General features: G+C 45.0%; 1 long non-coding RNA gene across 1 annotated transcript; it reads left to right on the forward strand.

The window, feature by feature from the left end:
- Positions 1–13,330: 13,330 nt before the first annotated feature.
- On the forward strand, positions 13,331–15,800 carry LOC120862770. Its single transcript, XR_005720842.1, has 2 exons — positions 13,331–14,163; positions 14,936–15,800. It is a non-coding gene; the product is annotated as an uncharacterized LOC120862770 (long non-coding RNA).
- The last annotated feature ends 3,051 nt before the right edge of the window (positions 15,801–18,851 follow it).

Raw genomic sequence — 18,851 nt, forward strand, 5'->3', positions numbered from 1 at the left:
TGACTTTTCCCCCTCGGTTCCTTTATTCCTCATCACTGATGTGGAAGCAGCCCTCAGGCAGGATTGCTAACCCTGTCACTGTCACTTGTGTGTCCCCTCAGGAGATGATCAGAAAACAGGAAGATTTTCCCATCATCCTCTTCTGCTCCTGCTGCTGCTGCTGCTGCTAAGTCGCTTCAGTCATGTCCGACTCTGTGCGACCCCATAGACAGCAGCCCACTAGGCTCCTCTGTCCCTGGGATTCTCCAGGCAAGAATACTGGAGTGGGTTGCCATTTCCTTCTCCACTTCTGCTCCTGTGTGTTGTCTTCCACTCGGCGAGGGCAGCATGGGGCATGCAGAAGAGTCCCAGTGTGCCAAACAGGATCAACTGTATCTCAACACATGATTTGGGCAGATCTGCCTTTTTCTCTCAAGGAGGTTGAGATCAAATAAGTAATATCAGCTCTCAGCTCCTAAATATCAGACTTAACATAAGTCCCATTTATCCTTCCCAATAACCTGCAAGGTAAGTATTTTTATCTCTGCTTTACAAATGAAAACAAAATTAAAAAGTTGAGGCTCAGGAAGTCACTTATTCCAGGTCACAAGGCTGCTGAGTGGTGGGGCTGGTTTCATGCCCAGGGTCCATCTCACTCCAGTGCCCAGGATCGTTTCAAGGAGCAACTGCACAAGGCTGCCTTTTCACTCCCTCTCAGCTCCTAGGCTGTGACTCTTGGCTTGATGCTGCAGGAGAAACAGAATCGCCAGGCAAGTAGCATGCCAGGATATTTCCTCCCATTCAGCCAGGCTGGTCCAGAAACTCAGCAAAGTGAATCCACCCTAATGGTCTTTGAGAGAGGAAGGAAGTGGAGGACCAAAAAAAAAAAAAATGCAGACAGCCCAGGACCTCCACTTAGGGGCTTCCTACCTGGAAGAGTGGTGGGAATCTGAGTCATGGGCTGAAGACATATATAGGTTGGAAAGACCCAGAGGTGGACTGTTGAGGACTCACACACCCACCCAGTGACTGGGGTGGGTGGTGGGGTGCCTGGAGTGCACAGGAACTGAGGGAGGAGGGGAGTGGGAGGTGCTGAGGTCATGAAGTGAAAGTGCTGTCCCATCCATTTTAGCCAGAGCCCGCCAAGGTCCTGGGCCACAGAAGGGACAGGGTGGGCTCAGGGTGGGCTCAGGCTGGTTGACATTCATTCCCTGGCTCCTCAGTCCTCTTTGTGTACTGAAGGAGGGCTAGACCAGCTGTCCTCCCAGCAGAGGCCTTGAATGAACCCCAGCCCTGGTTAGACTCAGAGTGACAGTCAAAAGCCTGGATCTAGCATTCAAGGCCCTTCACTGAACATCAGGTCTCCTGTCATTTGCCAAAGGCCACCAGCCTGAGGCCCTCATGATTACCTATGTGAGCCATACAGACCCCTGTGTGGGGCTGCTGTCCATGCCCTGCCTCATCCTGGGAAAGCCTTAGCTGCTCTCGGTCTAACCTGGCCCTCTAGCCAACAACCAGTGCAGATTCTGCTTCCTCTGTGACATCCCCCTGCTTCTCTGAACCTGCCAACCTTTTATCATGCTTCCTCCTCTGAACACCTGGCATTTTTAACACCTAGATCTTGTCACACAAGTAAAATGCGAAGATTGAAAGGTCTCCAGCCTTCACTTTACCCCTGAGTGTCCTTCAAGTCTGGGGAGCAGGCTAGCATTCTCTGGCATAATATGGCATGGAAGATACTCCTCAGTTGTTGGACTTTACAGTGTGAGAGGTCTTGGGGTACTTGCTCTGAGCCCATATTGTGGACTCTCAAGGTCTGAAGCCGACAGCATCCACAGTCCCGTCCAGAAGCAGAAGGACAGAAACAGCTGTCCCATATCCACCCACATCAGGTCCCATGGGGAGGCAGACTCGGGAGGGCACATAGCAGCCGAGAGACTGGCAAGGAATGGGAGGCATTGGAAACAGCATGGAGGGGGACGTGCAGGGCGAGCTCTTGGCCAACCAGAACGTGGCCACACGGTGGGGCCTGCAGAAAAACTGAGGGAATGAGGAGGATGGATCACAAGAGTTACACTCAAATTTCCTGCACCCTTGCACTTAGATGGCTCGGACTGTGTTGCTTGAACTTGTAGGGAGGGCAAGTAGGAGACAGCATGGACCCCAGGAAGTGTCAGCAGTCCAGTACAGCTGAATATTGATCAGTGAAGGAAATACAAGTCAAATGCATTAGCCAAAAAATGAACAACTAACAAAAAGGAATGTATTGGCTTGTGAAACCAGGAAGGACAGGGAATCCAAGAGACTCGAGCAACGTAGTCACTTCTTCTATTTTTTCTTCTGTGTGTGTATGTCTGTCTGTTGTGCTTTTGCTTTTCTCTGTATGTGGCTTCCTTCTTATGGTGAGAACAAGATTCCTTCATGTGGCCGGGATTGCTCCCAGCTCAAGGCTTACATTATCCCAGCACCCCAGGGAGTGGCCTCAGAGGAAAGAGAAGACTCTTTCCTGGAATTACATTAGTTCCCAGAAAGAATTATGTTTACTCCCACTCATGTTGTGTGCCTATGATTGCAAATGGCAGCTCCACCCAAGATGAGTTGTGCAGAAAAAATTATTCCTCCACCCAAAATGTGAAGGGGGTTTGCAGTTACCAGAAGACAGGGTTCAGAAGGTTAAGAAGACCAAAGAGAGAGAGAGACAGATCCCAACACCCAACAACAGGAAAGGGCTGAGGGTGGGGGTTGTGGTGGTAAATGGCACACTGGCCTTGAATTCTGGGGTGCAGTGTGTGGACTTCATCCTGCTACTGATAGAGCACCTTTGGAAGACTTAAGAAGCTGAGATTTGGGATCAGTTTTATGTTTGAGAAAGATCAAACAGGCCTTTTGTTTGTTCATTTGTCCATCCAGAGATATTTTTCAGTAATGCTTTTTTACCCAGAACCATGTTTAAATTTGGAGATGCTAAGGTAAATTTGGCTTCCCCAGTAGTTCAAACAGTAAAGAATCTGGTTGCAATGTGGGAGACCTGGATTCCATCCCTGGGTCAGGAAGATCCCTTGGAAAAGGGCATGGCAACCCACTCCAGTATTCTTGCCTGGGGAATCCCATGGACAGAGGAGCCTGGTGGGCTACGGTCCATGGGGTTGCAAATAGTCGGACATGACTGAGCGACTAACTCACTTTCAAGATAAATGGTGCCCCCTCTTTTCAACTCTACCAAGCGCATTCTGCCACAGATTGTTTCAAATCCCATGTATATCTTCTCTCCCTCCAAATCCTCAAAGACCTTGCAAAGCGTATGTGTGCAATTCTTGCCTAACCCATCGATGGAGGAGTACCTCTCTGGTTATTCCTTGAGCTTCTGAGTCACCAAGACACCACTGAACCTCCTCAGAGCTCTTTGATCTCCATTGGCTGATTTCCCCCTTTAACTTCCATCCGTACTCTAACTTACAGGGCAGTTGAATGTAGACAGGCCTTTGTCTGGGTTTGAATTTGGGCCCTGCTGCCTACCAGCCATGTAATCATAGGCAAGTTACTGAAAATCTTACCCTACACTCAACACTTCGCTGCAGCTCAGTTTCTTCATCTGTAACATAGAGGTAGTAAATGAAACAACTCTCCATTGAGTTAAGTTGTTGGAAGCTCTAGGAATGGGGTTATGACCCTGAGTAAGACTCCAGTAAGTGCTGACTGTCCTTATGACCTGCCGCAGATGTCTCTCAAGATGAGCTGGGGGCCCTTTCTCTAGAGTTGTAGGGTGGCATCTTCCAATCTTGTTTCTCTGCCTTCAAGCCCAGGGCTCTGACTCAACCTGTATACACTAGTGCAGCTGTTACCTGTTGATGAATATCCACTGTCCCCAGCTCCTGGGTGTCCTGGCTCCCCTGCCCCTCTGCTCATTCTCCCCCTAATTCTACAACTAAAATATTATCATCTGTCCCAGTAGGGGCTCCACGGTTCTGCTCTGGCACTGGGGCTGGATTCCTTCAGATTGACAGGAGCATGTGCCATAATGACTGTGAGATAATCTGATTATTCCCCTGCCTAAGCCTGCCCAGCACCCTTAGTTCCAAGCAGGACCCAGAATGCCCTGTTACCTGATATGTTCAAGAGGAGATGCCCCACCCCTTCCTCCAGACTTGCTCCTTCTCCTCTGGTCCTTCTCTCACGGAATGGTGCCACCAGCCAACCAGTAGCCTAAGGCGTTTGCTTATTCACCAATCAGGATATTTGCTGAGTGCTTTCTTAGTAATAACAGCAACAATAATATTACAACATAAAGTAGGTGCAAGGAAGTTCAGCAAAGTATGGCTCGTTCCATGACGGCTACTTCTTCTAAATGTCAAAGTATTTTTAAAAAGGTATCTCTGGGGAGTCTTGCTTTGCTGCACATGTTGGTCCTCCTTTGAGATTAAGAGCTTGCTTTTACTTCTGTAGGACTGCAGCTCCCATCATGCTGATCTCCTGACCCACAGCTTCTCCCTTCTAGCTCATTCTCTACACCAGGAGAGACATCTTTCTCAAAAACCTGCCACACTGTCAGTGTTTGGAATTGGCATCTGTCTTAGATGAGGATTCATTTGCCAGTAGTTTATGTGGGAGGTGAGCCCAGGACGCCGGATAGGGGAATGTGGGTGTGAGACCAGGAAAGGAAGGCAGGCTTTGAAGGGGTCATCTAGTCTCTGCTGGGAGTGACCAGATGATCCTCTCCTTTTAGGAACTCTAGGATTCAGTGTACAACAGGCACCTCAGAGTTTCCCACCTAAGGGACAAGGAGCTGTGGTATTTATACACCAACCCACAGCAGTCACTGAAAGGTGGAGTGCGTCACCTTCCAGTACATCTGACCTGCTGAGCTCAGTCAGGTGGGCTCTGACTGCCAGAGAAACCTCTCAGGCAAAGAGATACAAATGCTGGCAATCAGCAGTCTGTGGGCCGGCACCACAGAGCCTGTTTCATCAGGCTCATTTAATGGGAAGCCATGCAGCTTTTATTTCACAATAATAATTTGAGCTTACAGTAACTTTCCCAGATCTCATTGAAGTGATAAAAATAATAAAAATAAGAGGAGGTAAAAAGTTCTGAAATACCACTGTTGCAAAAGAAGAACAACATCATCCAGGCAGAAGCCTCGAGAACTTCCTGGAAGAAGTGAACCTGGTGTGATTGGATATCTTACAACCACAGCAAAGGCAAGGCCTGCCTGTGAGTCTGTCCTGGGATGCTGGTTTGCACAGCACTGTGCCAGCCGGGGCTGGAGGCAAAGATACTCTGGGACCTGTGAAAGGAAGCTCATGGTGACCTGGGCGGTTGCTGCCAACACTGAGAAGAGCTATCCATCCTTTTCAATACAGGCTTTCATACTTAAAAATAGCAACATATATTTGATTTGACAAGTCTCCAGTCATCAAGATTAAGCAGTCTCAAAAAGGGAACCAGCAGATCATTCAGAGCCAATGACTTTTATTAAAAAGAATTTTTACAGAAAACTGGAGCAAATGTTTGAAAAATTCAAATTTGCTTTTCAGTGAAATGTCAGAGGATAAAAGAAGCATAAGATAGGATACTAGGAGAACATGAAACAGTCCTTGAAAATAAAGTACATGATTGTATGAGCCCAAAATAAGACAGGACTGCAATATATATACCATTGAAAACTGATTTAGTGAATTATCAGTAAACTTGTAAGAATTAATACAGTCCTCTCAGAACACAGACAAGAAGATAAATTCATGAGATAAAAATAGAGTGATAGATATAACATCCCAATGTTCATATAGCAGGACTCATAGAATAAGAGAGAAGAATGGATAGAAGTAAAATATTAGTTAACAAAATAATGAAAGGAGATTTCCTGAGCTGAAAGAGTTTTAGTTATGGATTGAAGAGATTCACTAGTCCTGGCCAAAATTGTTGCAAAAAATTCACCCAAGGGCGTATCTGGTATAACTTCAGAATTCCAAGGTTAGTATAGAAATCCTATAAACTTTCATCCAGGAAGAGATTCAGACTGGCATTGGAGTTCTCGTTTGTGATATTACTGGTGGCTCAGACAGAAAACAATGGAACAATGTATAAATAATCCTGTTGATTAGAATTATGGAATTAAAATTTTATACCCAAACTGAGAACAAAAGAGAGATACTTCCAGAAATGTCAAGACTTGAAAATATAACACCCAGGTACCATCCTGAGAAACAAACTTAGTAGAAAAATTATAACCCCATAAAAATAAACAGAGAATTAAGATCTCACAAAGTAGAGAGCACTGTAATACAGTAGAAATCTAAAGAGAAACAGTAATATTTAGCTTTCCCTAATCAGTGTTTCCCAACTTGTAATATGTATACCACACCTAGATTGATTTTTCCTTTAATAGTTATATACTTATTTTCACATGTGATCGAAATATACAGGGAGCACCAAATCAAAAAATTCACATTTATTTTTAATTTAATATGAAATGTTTAGTGGGTAGTTAAGTTTTTAAAAGTTTGTTGATTTAGGACTTTCCTGGTGGTCCAGTGGTTGAGACTTCTTGTTTCCAATGCAGGGGGTGCAGGTATGATCCCCAGTTAGGATCATATAGGATCACTAGGATCCTGTATGTCATGAAGCGCAGTCAAAATTTTTTTTAAAGTATGCTGGCTTAAAGAAAAGTATTAAGTAATTAACAGTACAAATGGTATATTGTTAAGATAGTAGGAAAATGAGCAAGTTTGAAGAAAGGCTGGACTAAACAATTGTTGATATTGTCGTTATAAAATATGTTCCAGACTTACCAGTTTGTGATGACAGAATAGGTTCAAGTTTCTTTTAAAACCCAAATTATAAGTCTGATGTCCTCGGTGGGAAACTAACACAAAGTCCAGTCCTTTTCTTCTCCAAATACCCGTCAATAACTCTACCTTCCAATAATCCACGCATGCTTATATTTTCCCCTGCAATCAGGTCTACTCATTTTTACCTGGGGGTACCTGCCGGGAGAGAAGAACGCAGGGATGTCCCTGGTGCCAATCTCACTTCCCTGGTGTCAGTGCTCCATCCGGAGTCAGTGGGGACCTCCTGATGCTGAGAACTGTGCTGATGTCACTTGATGCGGGTGGTTCGGGGAGCAGAAGAGAGACGATGGGGAGAGTGAGACAGAGAAGGGGGAAAAGTCCATCTAAGGATGTATATCATCACCGTCACTACTGTCAGCAAAGGGAGTTCAGTTCCACCAGGACTTCTGAGAAGTGTACAGAGTAGCTCCTCAAATTATCCATCTGCTGGACAGGAGGCTGGATCCTTTGTCCACTGGCTGCCATTCTGTATTGGTCAAGCATTGCCCATAGGGTATCGCTTCTAAGCTGAGCTTATAAGCCAGCCCAGAAAGTTCCCTGGCGTTGAGAGAAGGCCCTAGCACAATATGGAGCAGACAAGTGATGAGTCTAAAGGCAGAACACCAGCAGCAGAAGGTGAACGGGAACTACCCACTACAGCTAAGGCTGAAATCGAACCTGGTCTGGCGGGGCTGCTCAAGGTGCAAACACAGAGGTGTCTACCACAATCCCTTCAGCAGGTCAGCTCCCCTCCTCCTTAGAGTCAGTTTCAAATCAGGGCCCCAGTATCCACACTGTTCCATAAAATATAGATATAATCAATCACATGCTATGAAAACATAATGATCAAAACTAATGCGAGAACACATAGAAAAGCTGAATATTCTAACCACAAATGAAATGTAAAACATTCGAAAAAATCTCACCTCCCCATATCCTGCATTCTTAGTTTTATGGCCAGGATAGGCGTGATTCCTCAAAGAAAGGGGGGTGCTACAGAAGAGAGAGGAAAAGTGAATTGGCAAATGAGAAATGAAAGGTGCTTACTACATGCGGCTTCTTGGGTTTCTCTCTTTCTCCCATATCTACAATACAGTTAACTCACACACAATAAAAATGTACTCAGCTCCCCCCTTAAGATTTGACAACCAAGGTGACATTCAGCTGTCACACCCAGCTGTTGCAAGTTGAGGGTCTCTGGATGATGTACAGTGCATTCCACCAGGTCCTTATGCTAGTCATTCAATTACTAAGTATTTATTGAGCAAATTGGGATATTGTTGTTGCTGTTGTTTAGTCGCTAAGTTGTGTCTGACTCTTTTGCAACCCCTGGCTGTAGCCTGCCAGGCTCCTCTATCCTTGGGATTTCCCAGGCAAGAATACTGGAGTGGGTTTCCATTTTCTTCTCCAGGGGATCTTCCCGACCCAGGGATTGAACCCATGTCTTCTGTATTGACAGGCGGCTTCTTTGCCACTGTGCCACCTGGGAAACCCAAACTGGGGGTATAGAGGAAGAGTAATTGCCCTCAAAGATCTTATATTTCAGTGTGATGAGAAATAGATCATAAGCATGCAAACAAATAAACAGATAAGATGAAATCAGGTACTGATAATTGCTAAAAGTAGGCCAATTGATGACATGTGATTGGAGGTGGGGAGGATGCTGAGATACCCTTCTGGAGATGGCATTTAAGATGAAATGTTAGCAACTGGTATATTGAGATATCTTGATTAAGGTGAAAACATGGAACTATTAGACTACAGACCCTCATGAACCTCTGGGGAAGTATATGAGGTAAGGTCCATCCAAAAGACCAAAAGTATTCTTAATATTTGAAACAGAGGGAATCTGATGCAGACAATTAGTTACATAAGTTCTGGGAAAGCTGAGAAACTGAACAGGACACAGTAAGACTATCCAGATATTACCAAAAGTGGGGCAAATGAAGGAGGACGTGTTACCAGAGCTTAGAGATGAATACCAAACAGCGAAAGCTGGACCGCATTGGGCCTGGAGTCAAAAGGAAGAGCCCACAGCCGGAAACTGCAGTAGACGCACATAAGGTGGAAGAAAAATGCCTTGATTCATTGCTTCCTCCTGCTTTCCAGTCCCTCACCTCTCAAAGGTAGTCATCTGAGCCAACAGCTTGGGCAGCATGGCCAGCCAGGATCAGGTCCCCACCCCCAAAACGGGGCAGAATTGGGAGCGAGAAATACACCTCGAGGGCAAACAAGTCCAGACAGACACAGGAAGATTCCACAACTTCCTAGTTATTAAAAGTTACTTTACTATTTCAGTCGCAAACTATTACAATCTCTTCTCCCTTTTCCCCTGCCCTCACCCTGAGCATTCTTGAGCTAAGTTCCTGCCTTCTAGGGATGAAGATGGGGAGGAATGTGATTAGGGTCTAAGGTATCTTCTCCTCTTCCTTCATCAAGGCGCAGCCCTTCAGGTGTGTTTGCCATGGAAGGAAGGAGAGGAAACAGGACAAGAGTTTCTTTACTCACCTGGCCAGGGCTGTGGTCCTTTCAAGGCTGGATGTTCCTACTTGTCTGGCTTACAGGGGGCACTGACGCCCCCTGCGGCAGGCAGTCGAATGCTGGTGAATCCTCTGGAGGACCTTCCTATAGGAGATAGGACCAACTGCCTTCTGTGATGTCCCCTTAGCCCAGCTGGGAATCCCACCAGGACAACAACAGAACATATACGTAGCTCCACTTCTGCCCCAATTCCCGTCTTGAAGCAAAATCAATCTTCTTCCTGACTCAGCTAAGCCCGAGGGCAAATTAGAAAATGATAACCAACTTTGGAGCAGCGCGTCGATTTTCCCTCCTCTCAGGGGCACCCCCCCATGACTGAATCTTTGAAGCTGCCCCAATCTTTGGCTTGGGAGAGAGTTACCTCTCACTACAAACACTGCATTCCCCACAAGGCAGAGGGTGCTGACTTTAACTCCCCTCCTTCTCTCCTTCCCTGTCATCTCAGCGAAGATTAGAAAGGAGGGATGGTGGAGAGGGACTGTTTGACACCTTCCTGTGTGTCCCAGGAAAGGAACCTGGCGTCATGGTGGGCTGCTGTCTCAAGATAGAGCCATGCTCTGGTCCTCATCTCTGGGCTTTAGCTGGAATTACTGGATGATGGGAAAAGTTCCAGTGAGTATCCTGTTACCTTTGAATGATGGAAGGGAGGCAAGCTTGCCGAGACCTAAGGGTAGAGTGTCTTAGGAATGAACAGCAAATTTCGTAAAGGTCTTGAGATGCAAGCTCACTTAGTGTGTCTAAGGGACAGAAAGAAGCTGGAAGGCCCTGGAGGGGCAGTAAATGGGAGAGAAGACACGGCAAGCCAAGGAGGCCAGGGGAGGCAGCTGCAGATCACCTTGGCTTTTGTAGATGAATGTATACGGTATGGTTTTTATGTCTGGTTGCTCTGAGAAGGTCCTGGAGGACTTCAAGAGAGAGAGGGACATGAACCGGTTTTTACTTTTATTTTTTGAGGCAGTAATATCATCAAGCCTTTTTTTATGATCAGAAAATACAAAACTGGCGTTGACTCTTTAAATACATAAACAGAGTCCTCACAAACACATACCTCCTACAGCTAGTGCTCATTTTATTGTGGAGAAAGATACGACTATCTAGATTTTTGCTGTGAACAAATCTATTAGGTTTAAAAGTATATGAATTGATTTTTGTTTGGAAAGACCACCATGACTTATGTATGCTGAATGGACTCTGGAAGCAAATGGACCAGTTAATGAACTGTTGCCATAGTTTAGCTGATTGGTAATGATGTCCTGGGTTAGGGCTAAAGCACTGGAGAGGGTGAGAAGTGGGCAGATTTGGGATGGATTTAGGTGGAGCTTTGCTGAAAGGTCTCAGTTATGAGAGAATGATTCCTGGGATTTGAGCCTGGCTGGGTGCCTGGTTGGTGATACTATTCCTGGTCTGGGAAGGAAGATACGGGCATGCGATTTGGTTTTGGTTGTTTGTTTTCTTCATTATAATATCCTCAGGGTCCAGAAGAATATCTGTCACTAGTAAGTGCTCAGTCAATATGTGTTGAATAATTGAAAAATCAATAGTTTGATCAGGTTCTAGTTGGGAAGCCAAATGGCCCCACTTATGCTCTTGCCACCTGTAATTAAATGGTACAGTGAATCATTCCATATATTTTGCAAAATTCTATTTAAAAGAGGGAAGGGGGAACAATTCCAGTTAGTTGTCTTTTGCCAAGGGACAGCACAGGGACAGCAAAAACTCATTTCCCTGGCCGAGGGACAGATTCCTTCTGTCCTCCCATAGGTCCTTCTTCTTGGGGGACTTGGGAGAATTTCACTGAGCAATGGCAACCCGGACCCCAGAGTGGAATAGCCTCTGCTATTCACCACAGGCCTAGAAGAGGGTCCACTTTCTGGGGACCCGGCCCCTTGGCCTGAGCTTCCTTGGAACTCCGAGTGATGACAAAGGTCCCCACAGGCCCTGGGCTCTGTTCTAGTCCATGTGGCTTTGGGATGAGATTCTCCCTCTTACCCCAGCTCCCCTAGGGTATCTCTCTTCCCAGCCACAGATTCCTGCCGTTGAAATACTTTAAGGAGAAAGATCATCAAACTCTCTTCACCCTGAGAATTTTGCTGCAAGGATAAGGGCCTCTCTTTTATCTGCCTGCTGCTCCCTTCTGTTTTCAAACAGCCCAGCTTCGACAGAAGCATACTTTTGGGTAGCACATAGCCAACCCCCTCTGACATCCGAACATCCTAACATCTTTGGACCTCGACCTCTCGTTTAGAAACAGTACTTGTTTTGATGTACATATATATAGTAAAATGATTACCCCTCTCTGGTCAGGGGTCAAGAATCAGTGACTGGCAGCCTCACTAAATCTACCACCTGGCTGTAGCAGGGGAGGAACAGATCTGTAAAGGAAGAAGGTGAGTGTGCTGTCCCTTAAGAAAGGAGTTGGTAGACAGGGAAAAACAGCAAATCCCTCTTACAGGAAGTCACGTTTAATCCCAGGAACGAAAGAAAGAGTACCCATTCAGACGCTGGTTTTGTTTTCTAAGTGAGACCAGAGAAATGAACTTTGTGGGCAGGAATTGTAATGAGGAAGTGAGCGCAGGGGTCTTACTCCGTGAAGAGAGATTCTGAAGGGGAAGTTGAGAGGAGGCCTGCCCTGCAGCCCGGCCGGCAGGAGGCTCTGGGAGGTGGCCGCCATTGCAGGTGATGACTCAGTGTGGTGTAGCACGTCTTCCTCAGTTCTGCTTGGTCCAGTTCTCCAAAGCCAAATAAATAGGAAGTGTGGTAGACTGGGTTCTTTTTAGCTGCAGTACACTTGGGTTTGCTTTCTTGGGCATGAATCCAGTGGAAAGCAAGTATTCTCTCTTGCCTCTTTGCTACATCAGAGAAATGGAGCAATTGCTGCATCAGAGGAATGGAGTAATTTTAAAGACATTTCAAAGAAACAATTTTGTAAAAAAAAAAAAAAAAGAAACAATTTTGTAACTTACAAAATGGAATCACAGTAACCACAAAATTGGCTGTGCTATGTCCCATGACTGATTCTCCTTTTGATATACATTTAAAAAATCATAAAAATTCTAAGTATTTAAAATGTACACATTTTGGGAGTTCCCTGGTGGTCCACTGGTGAGGACCCAGTGCTTTCACTGCCGAGGCCCAGATTCAATCCCTGATTTGGGAACTATTAAGATCCTACATGCTGCATAGTATAGCTGAACAGAAAAAAAAAAGTACTTGTTTTGATGTACATATACATAGTAAAATGATTACTAGTCGAGCTAATTAATGTATCCATTCCTCCACATGGTTACCATTTGTGTGTGTGTGTGTGTGTGTGTGTGAGTACCTGAGATCTGCCCAGTATACAAAACAATATCATAAACTGCAGTCATCCTGAGGTACATTAGATTTCTTAGAATGCATTTATTCTATTAATTGTAACTTTGTACCCCTTGACCAACATTCTCCCACCTTCCTACCCCTGGTAACCACATTCTACTTTCTGCTTCTATGAATCTGACATTTTTAGATTCCACGTATGAGTGAGATCATACCGCATTTGTCTTGCTGTCTCTGGCTTTTCTCACCTAGCATAATGTCAGCTAAGTCTATCTATGCTGTACATGGCAGATCTCCTACTTTTTAAAGACTGGATTATATATATATATACAATTTCTTTATCCATTCATTTGTTGAAAGACACATGTTTCCATATCTTGGCTATTGTGAATAATGCAGCAATGAACACAGAAATGTAGACCTCTCTTCAAGGTACTGATTTCATTTCCTTTGGATATATCTACCCATAAGAGAGATTGGTAAATAAATCATATGGTAATTCTGTTTTTAATTGTTTGAGGAATCTCCATACCATTTTCCATAAAGACTAATTTACATTCCCGCCAATGGCATACAAAAGTTCCATTAACATCCTCTCCAATCCTAATTCTCTCTTGTGTTTTTGATGACAGCCATTCTAGCAGGTGTGAGGTCTTACTGTGGTTTTGATTTGCATTTCTCTGATGATTAGTGATGTTGAGCATCTTTTCATGTACCTGTTGGCTGTTTGTATATCTTCATTGGAAATTTTTCTATTAAGGTTCTTTTCCCATTTTAAAAACCAGATTGTTTTTGTTTTGCTATTAAGTTGTGTGAGTTCCTTATATTGTGGGTATTCACCCCTTACCAGATATATAGTTTGCAAATATTTTCTCCTATCGCATAGGTTCCTTTTACATTTTGTTGACTGTTTCCTTTGCTGTGCAGAAGCTGTTTAGTTTGATGTTGTCCCACTTGTTTATTTTTGTTCTTGTTGCCTCAGCTTTTGGTTTCCTATCCCCCCAAAAAATTACTGCCAAGACCAGTGTGTCAAAACTTGTTCTGATCATATAGTTTCTATGAAACACTTAGCATGCCAGAATCAGAAGGGATCTTAGAAATCATAGCCAACCCTCTCACATTCTAGAGAAGGAAACTGAGGCCCAGAGAAGGGAACAGGGGGATTTGAAGGACCCAGTGTGTTAGAGGCAGAGTGAAGCCTAACCCTGAGGTCTTCTGAATCGTTGAACAAAGATCTTTCCATTATGTCACTCAAAGATGCTTATAAGGGAGTGTCTGCTACAAATTTGCTTCTAAACGTCCTTGAAAGCAGCTGACGGGAAATTTCAGCCTGCCGCGTCGAGTGAAATTGCTAAATGAATTTGATTCTTGCATGCCAAAAATATCTCTGCAAAGATGTGACTTCGTCGTGGTTTAATCACAGGACACTTGAATTCAGCCACCAACGATGTGCCCTCACCTCCCAGTGGCCTTTCTGTCTCTGAGTTCCTGTGGTCCAAAGGTAGTCTTTCTGAATCACCTCCTTGATTGTGCTTTTGTCCTCTGGTACCCTCTGGGTTCCCCCACCATGACTGTTGGGCCCTGTTGCTCAAGACTGGCCCCCATTGAGCTGTCCCCCAGTTTCACAATGAGGCTGTGTGAGCCAGTTGTTCCATCAGACCCACCTGGCTTGGTGCCCTGCAAGCTGATCCATCGGGAACACAGCAGCAGGGTTCTCTTGCCTTGTGGTGCCCAGTTAGGTTTGGCCAAGTGGCAACGGGAGGAAGGGAGGAGAGGGAGCTCAGGGTACTTATTTGCCAGGTTCCATGTCTGTGGTTTCTCCAGGTCTGGCTGCCTCCCTCTGTTGAAAAGCTCAGCTCTTGTCAAGCAGCTCCCTGCACATGACTCTCTCTCTAGGCACCAACCAGCAGCTCTGCTCCCCTCCCCTATTCAGCCTGGACTGGTGACAGCACTTTCTGTTTCCAGTGCCTCCATGAGCCCCTGGGGTTCTGTGTTCTCCCTTGTGGTTTCTCCATACCCTGCCATGCCTTTGAAAAATAACCTTTTTTAAACTCCCCTCAAATGACCCCATTGAGTGTGCCACCTGTCCAGCTGGGACTCGGGCTGATAAACGACCTGATTCTAACGTGGGGTCTCAATCCTCCCCGAGCTCTGAGATATATTCTATACCAAGAGAGAGAACCTTCAGAGCCTCATTTCAGGTATCAGTTTGTCTGTGGGGTCCTTGAACCTGAACTCCTATGTTTTAATAACAAATTCTAACCTTATTCTAGAGAACAGGCCTCCGAGACCTTAAGGTGGAAAGGAGATGGCAAGGAGCCAGAAGTCAGGACCTGGAGTAGGAGCCTGCAGAGCTGGCCTGGCTGTTTGTCTGGTGTTAGGTGTGACATACAAGAGAGGACCAGCACTCCTGAAAGAGAGCCTACTCTGGCAGTATCGGAAGCCAGAGTGTCCCTGAGCTTTCTGAGGCCAAGGAGAGTTGGGAGAGGGATTTGTGTCCATGTTCAGGCCAGAGACCTGGGGCGAAGCAGCACCTGTTAGGGCCCAGTGTGGTCATGGTGGCAGCAATCTGCTGACTGGACCAAAAGAGCCCCCAGGGAAGGTGAAATGCAGCACTCTCCTCTCAGCTCTGCCCCCTGCCCCCTAAAAGCCCACTAAGCCTGGGCCTCCATGGAGCTCTTAAACTCCAAGTCCTTGTTCTGATAATTGCAAGCTATTCAGTGGTAGCCGATGTCATCTTTATTTGCTGCTTCTTTGTGCTAGACACAAAATATGTTAGATTGAGAATAATTTACAGTTGCTTACAACCTGCTTCCTTCAGACTACCACTCGGGTATAAAACTATGGGGTAGTGCCTTCACAGAAGAAGAAATAGACAGTTGCAAATATGCCCAAAGTGAAAATATTATCTCACATTTTTTACAGTTTCACAGTTTGTCAGAGATTTTTTTCATGCATCACATATCAATTGACTCTCACAATAAACCTAATATATGTGTGTGTGTGTGTATATATATATATATATATATATATGTATCTGTCATTTGACTTGTTATCTGTTTATCTATCTGGCATCTGTCTATCTGTAAAATGTATCTGAAAAGCCTGAAGCTTCAATAAATAATGTAACTTACCCAAGTTCATATGTTTAGCCAAAATGGATCACTTCTTTATATTTCTTATGATTTCATTGTGATATATATTTGTTGTGATTATGGCTGTCTTCCACTCAAATCTGTGAAGTCATTAAGCAGAGTTTATGGCTTACTATATTTTTTTGTCATGCATACCAGTAGGTGTGTGTATGTGTTTACAGACAATGTGTCCACATTGCATCATTAATGTTTAATAAATATTAATAACAATACAACCAGCCATGAATCCACCACTTAGATTAGGAAATAAAATATTGCTGTAACTGTAGAAAGACCATCTATGTCTCTTCCCTGTAGCTTTCTCTCTCAATCTCAGCTGCTATTCCAAATGTTGTCTTTATCACTATTCTGAAAAAAATATTATTTACTTCAAAATATTATTTACTTGCGTATGTCATTTCACTTTGTATACATGCGTACATGGCCTGTTTGTTCTCACTTCTCCCACGCATCCTCTACATACACAGACACTGTCTGGCACACAGTAGGTGCTCAGACTAGCCTGGCTCTAGCATAACCAAAAAGCACCTGTGTGCTGCCTGTGCTCTCCAAAGGATTGAAGAAGTCTAGTCTAGTTGGAGTGGGTTCTGGGTAAGAAAAATCACAGAACAAAACATCTCAGGGCACCCAGCTGTATGGCATGAGCATATTGCCACTCCAGGAGAGTCCCTTGAAGCCCAAGTCCAATCTAATCAGGGGAATAGTTCTGGTGGACTGTCTCACTACTTGAAGCTGGAGTCCCACCTTAAGGCTCAAAAGCGTCTTCTCTCAAGGCCTTTTCACAAGTGGCAAGTACCACCCCTATCCACTTAATGACCTTGTACACTCTATTAACCCAACTTCCACTTCCCTACACATTTCCCTCTTAAATTCCTGGAGAATTTATGACATGTTTAACAGCTATTTAAACAATGCAAGCAGTTTCTGCAAGCCTTAAGAGTAGCATTTTTCAAACCGTGGGCCACGAACCATTAGTGAGTAGTGAAGTCAATCCACTGGCTCAGACCAGGATTTTTAAAAATTGAAACAGAATTGAACATTAGCTGGTCAAGAAGCTAGAACTACAAAATATGAGTGTGTGTTCCCAGGAGCAAGTGGTAAATACTATCTTGTGAAAGTCCACAGTGGGATTACCTTGTGGTTTGGATGGGCTCTAGGCATTTGAGTGTCCATGACTGACCTTAACAATTACTGTAATCCCAGGCAGTTGCCACTATGATTGGGTCAGGGATGAGCAGTAATCCTAGGCCTTGACCAATTAGAACGTACCACTCCTTGGCCACAGAGTGAGGGGACACATGTCCCAGTTAATCCAAGTTTCTGTCCCTTAGGGAATCCAACCAAACCCTTTGATGGGCCTGGAAATTTCAAAAATAAATACTTTGGAGATGCCCAATCTGGTCTGAAACACAAAAGGGCTATTCACTGTCCACCCCACCCCCATCCCAGGCCAAAATTTGCTGGGTAGGGAGGAAAGACCAAGAGCAAACAAGACACAGGGTAATTTCCAAGTTACATCATCAATAACCTACTTATAAAAGTCATGGTTTTGCTGCCCTAAAGAGAGCTTTGTTGGCAACCACAGGTCCATCTCAAGCTCTAGGTTACCCTAAGGAGTAGTTTACATACTAGAAGAACCTGGGCACTTAGAAGGCTGACTTCCTAGGGAAACAGGGCTTTGGGAGTCAGCTGCACATCCATGCCAGGGGTGGGTGGCAGGCGGGAGAGCATTTGAGGTTGTCCAGGAAGAGCTATAAATTGAGTCAAAGTGAAAAGATGTGGGATAGACCCCGGCAGGGGGTGGGGTGGGGGAGGGGAGCAATGATGCTTGGGGATGGATAGAGAGAGCGGTGGTAAGATTCCTCTTCCGCTTACAGACAAGGGTCCCCCACCACACTTGTAGTGCAGCGTCGTGGTGACACAGGAGGAGCAGACTGTCCCTCCTGCAACCTCTGGCAGCCTGCCAAGACCAGTCCACATTCGCCTGCCAGATTCGCAAGGCTTTTGGGATAGAGATCTGGGTAAGCAGGAGACGTGGAAGGAGACTAACTGGACATAGGTTAGAATGCATAGAGGGCCTCTCAGAAGGAAGGTAGCATTCACTATAATCTTTCTGGTACCATTTAACATTTTTCAACAAAAACGTAAATTTTTTTGTGTGTTTGAGGGGAAATCAGACCATTGTTTCTTTTGATGAAATATTATGATGAGGGGACTAGGAGGTGGTCAACTCTAGTGGAGTTATGACACTGTGATAGGTATTCACTGTGTATAGTCCTCACTATACTATGGGCTCCTAGAAGGAAAAAAGGGCTAGACTCAGAGGAGGTGACCTGCCTGTGTTTGAAAAAGGAAAGCACAGTTGAGTGGAAAGATTTTATGCTGAAGTCTCACCCCTCCAGGGGTAACTGCCTTTCCTCCACTCAACCTGTCCCATGAGAACCATCCAGGAGGCCTGACCCCACAGTGGCTTTGGTTGAAAGGAAGAAATCCACCTCAGAAATACTATGGAGTCATGCATAAAAGGAACTCAAATAGTGTGGAACAGAACCTTCCAGAAGCTGAGACACATAGATTTCTATAAACTTGGCGGATATATGGCATTTTCTTCTTTCATTTCATTTAGCTTCACAGTTAAATTTCTTTGGAAAGTACTACACTGTCTCAACTATCTAACTGGAAATGAGGAAGAAGTTTGAGTTATATTCTGGAGTCTGAAGGAGGAGTCAAGAACTGTCCTTTAGGGTGAAGCCTCGGGGTAGGGGGAGGGAGAGCTAGTGATCCTGGCGTGGTCTGCCCTGATCTGAGCAATGTTCTCTGAAATCTCTTCTAAAAATGTGTCCTAGCCTTTGCTTTTGATTCATGTGAGATGCTTCCCAGAGTCTGGCTCCTGCAACCACATCCCTCATCCCTCAGCCCAGCTGTGGAGCCATGAAGACATTGGGGCTCCTCCTTCCCTCTTTCTTAGAAGTCTGAAGGTGACCAGGGCCCTGGGAACACCATAGGGCCTGGTTCTGATAGGCTCACCCAAGGG

The sequence above is a fragment of the Oryx dammah genome, unplaced genomic scaffold (assembly GCF_014754425.2).
Source record: "Oryx dammah isolate SB20612 unplaced genomic scaffold, SCBI_Odam_1.1 HiC_scaffold_1, whole genome shotgun sequence".
Lineage (NCBI taxonomy): Eukaryota > Metazoa > Chordata > Mammalia > Artiodactyla > Bovidae > Oryx > Oryx dammah.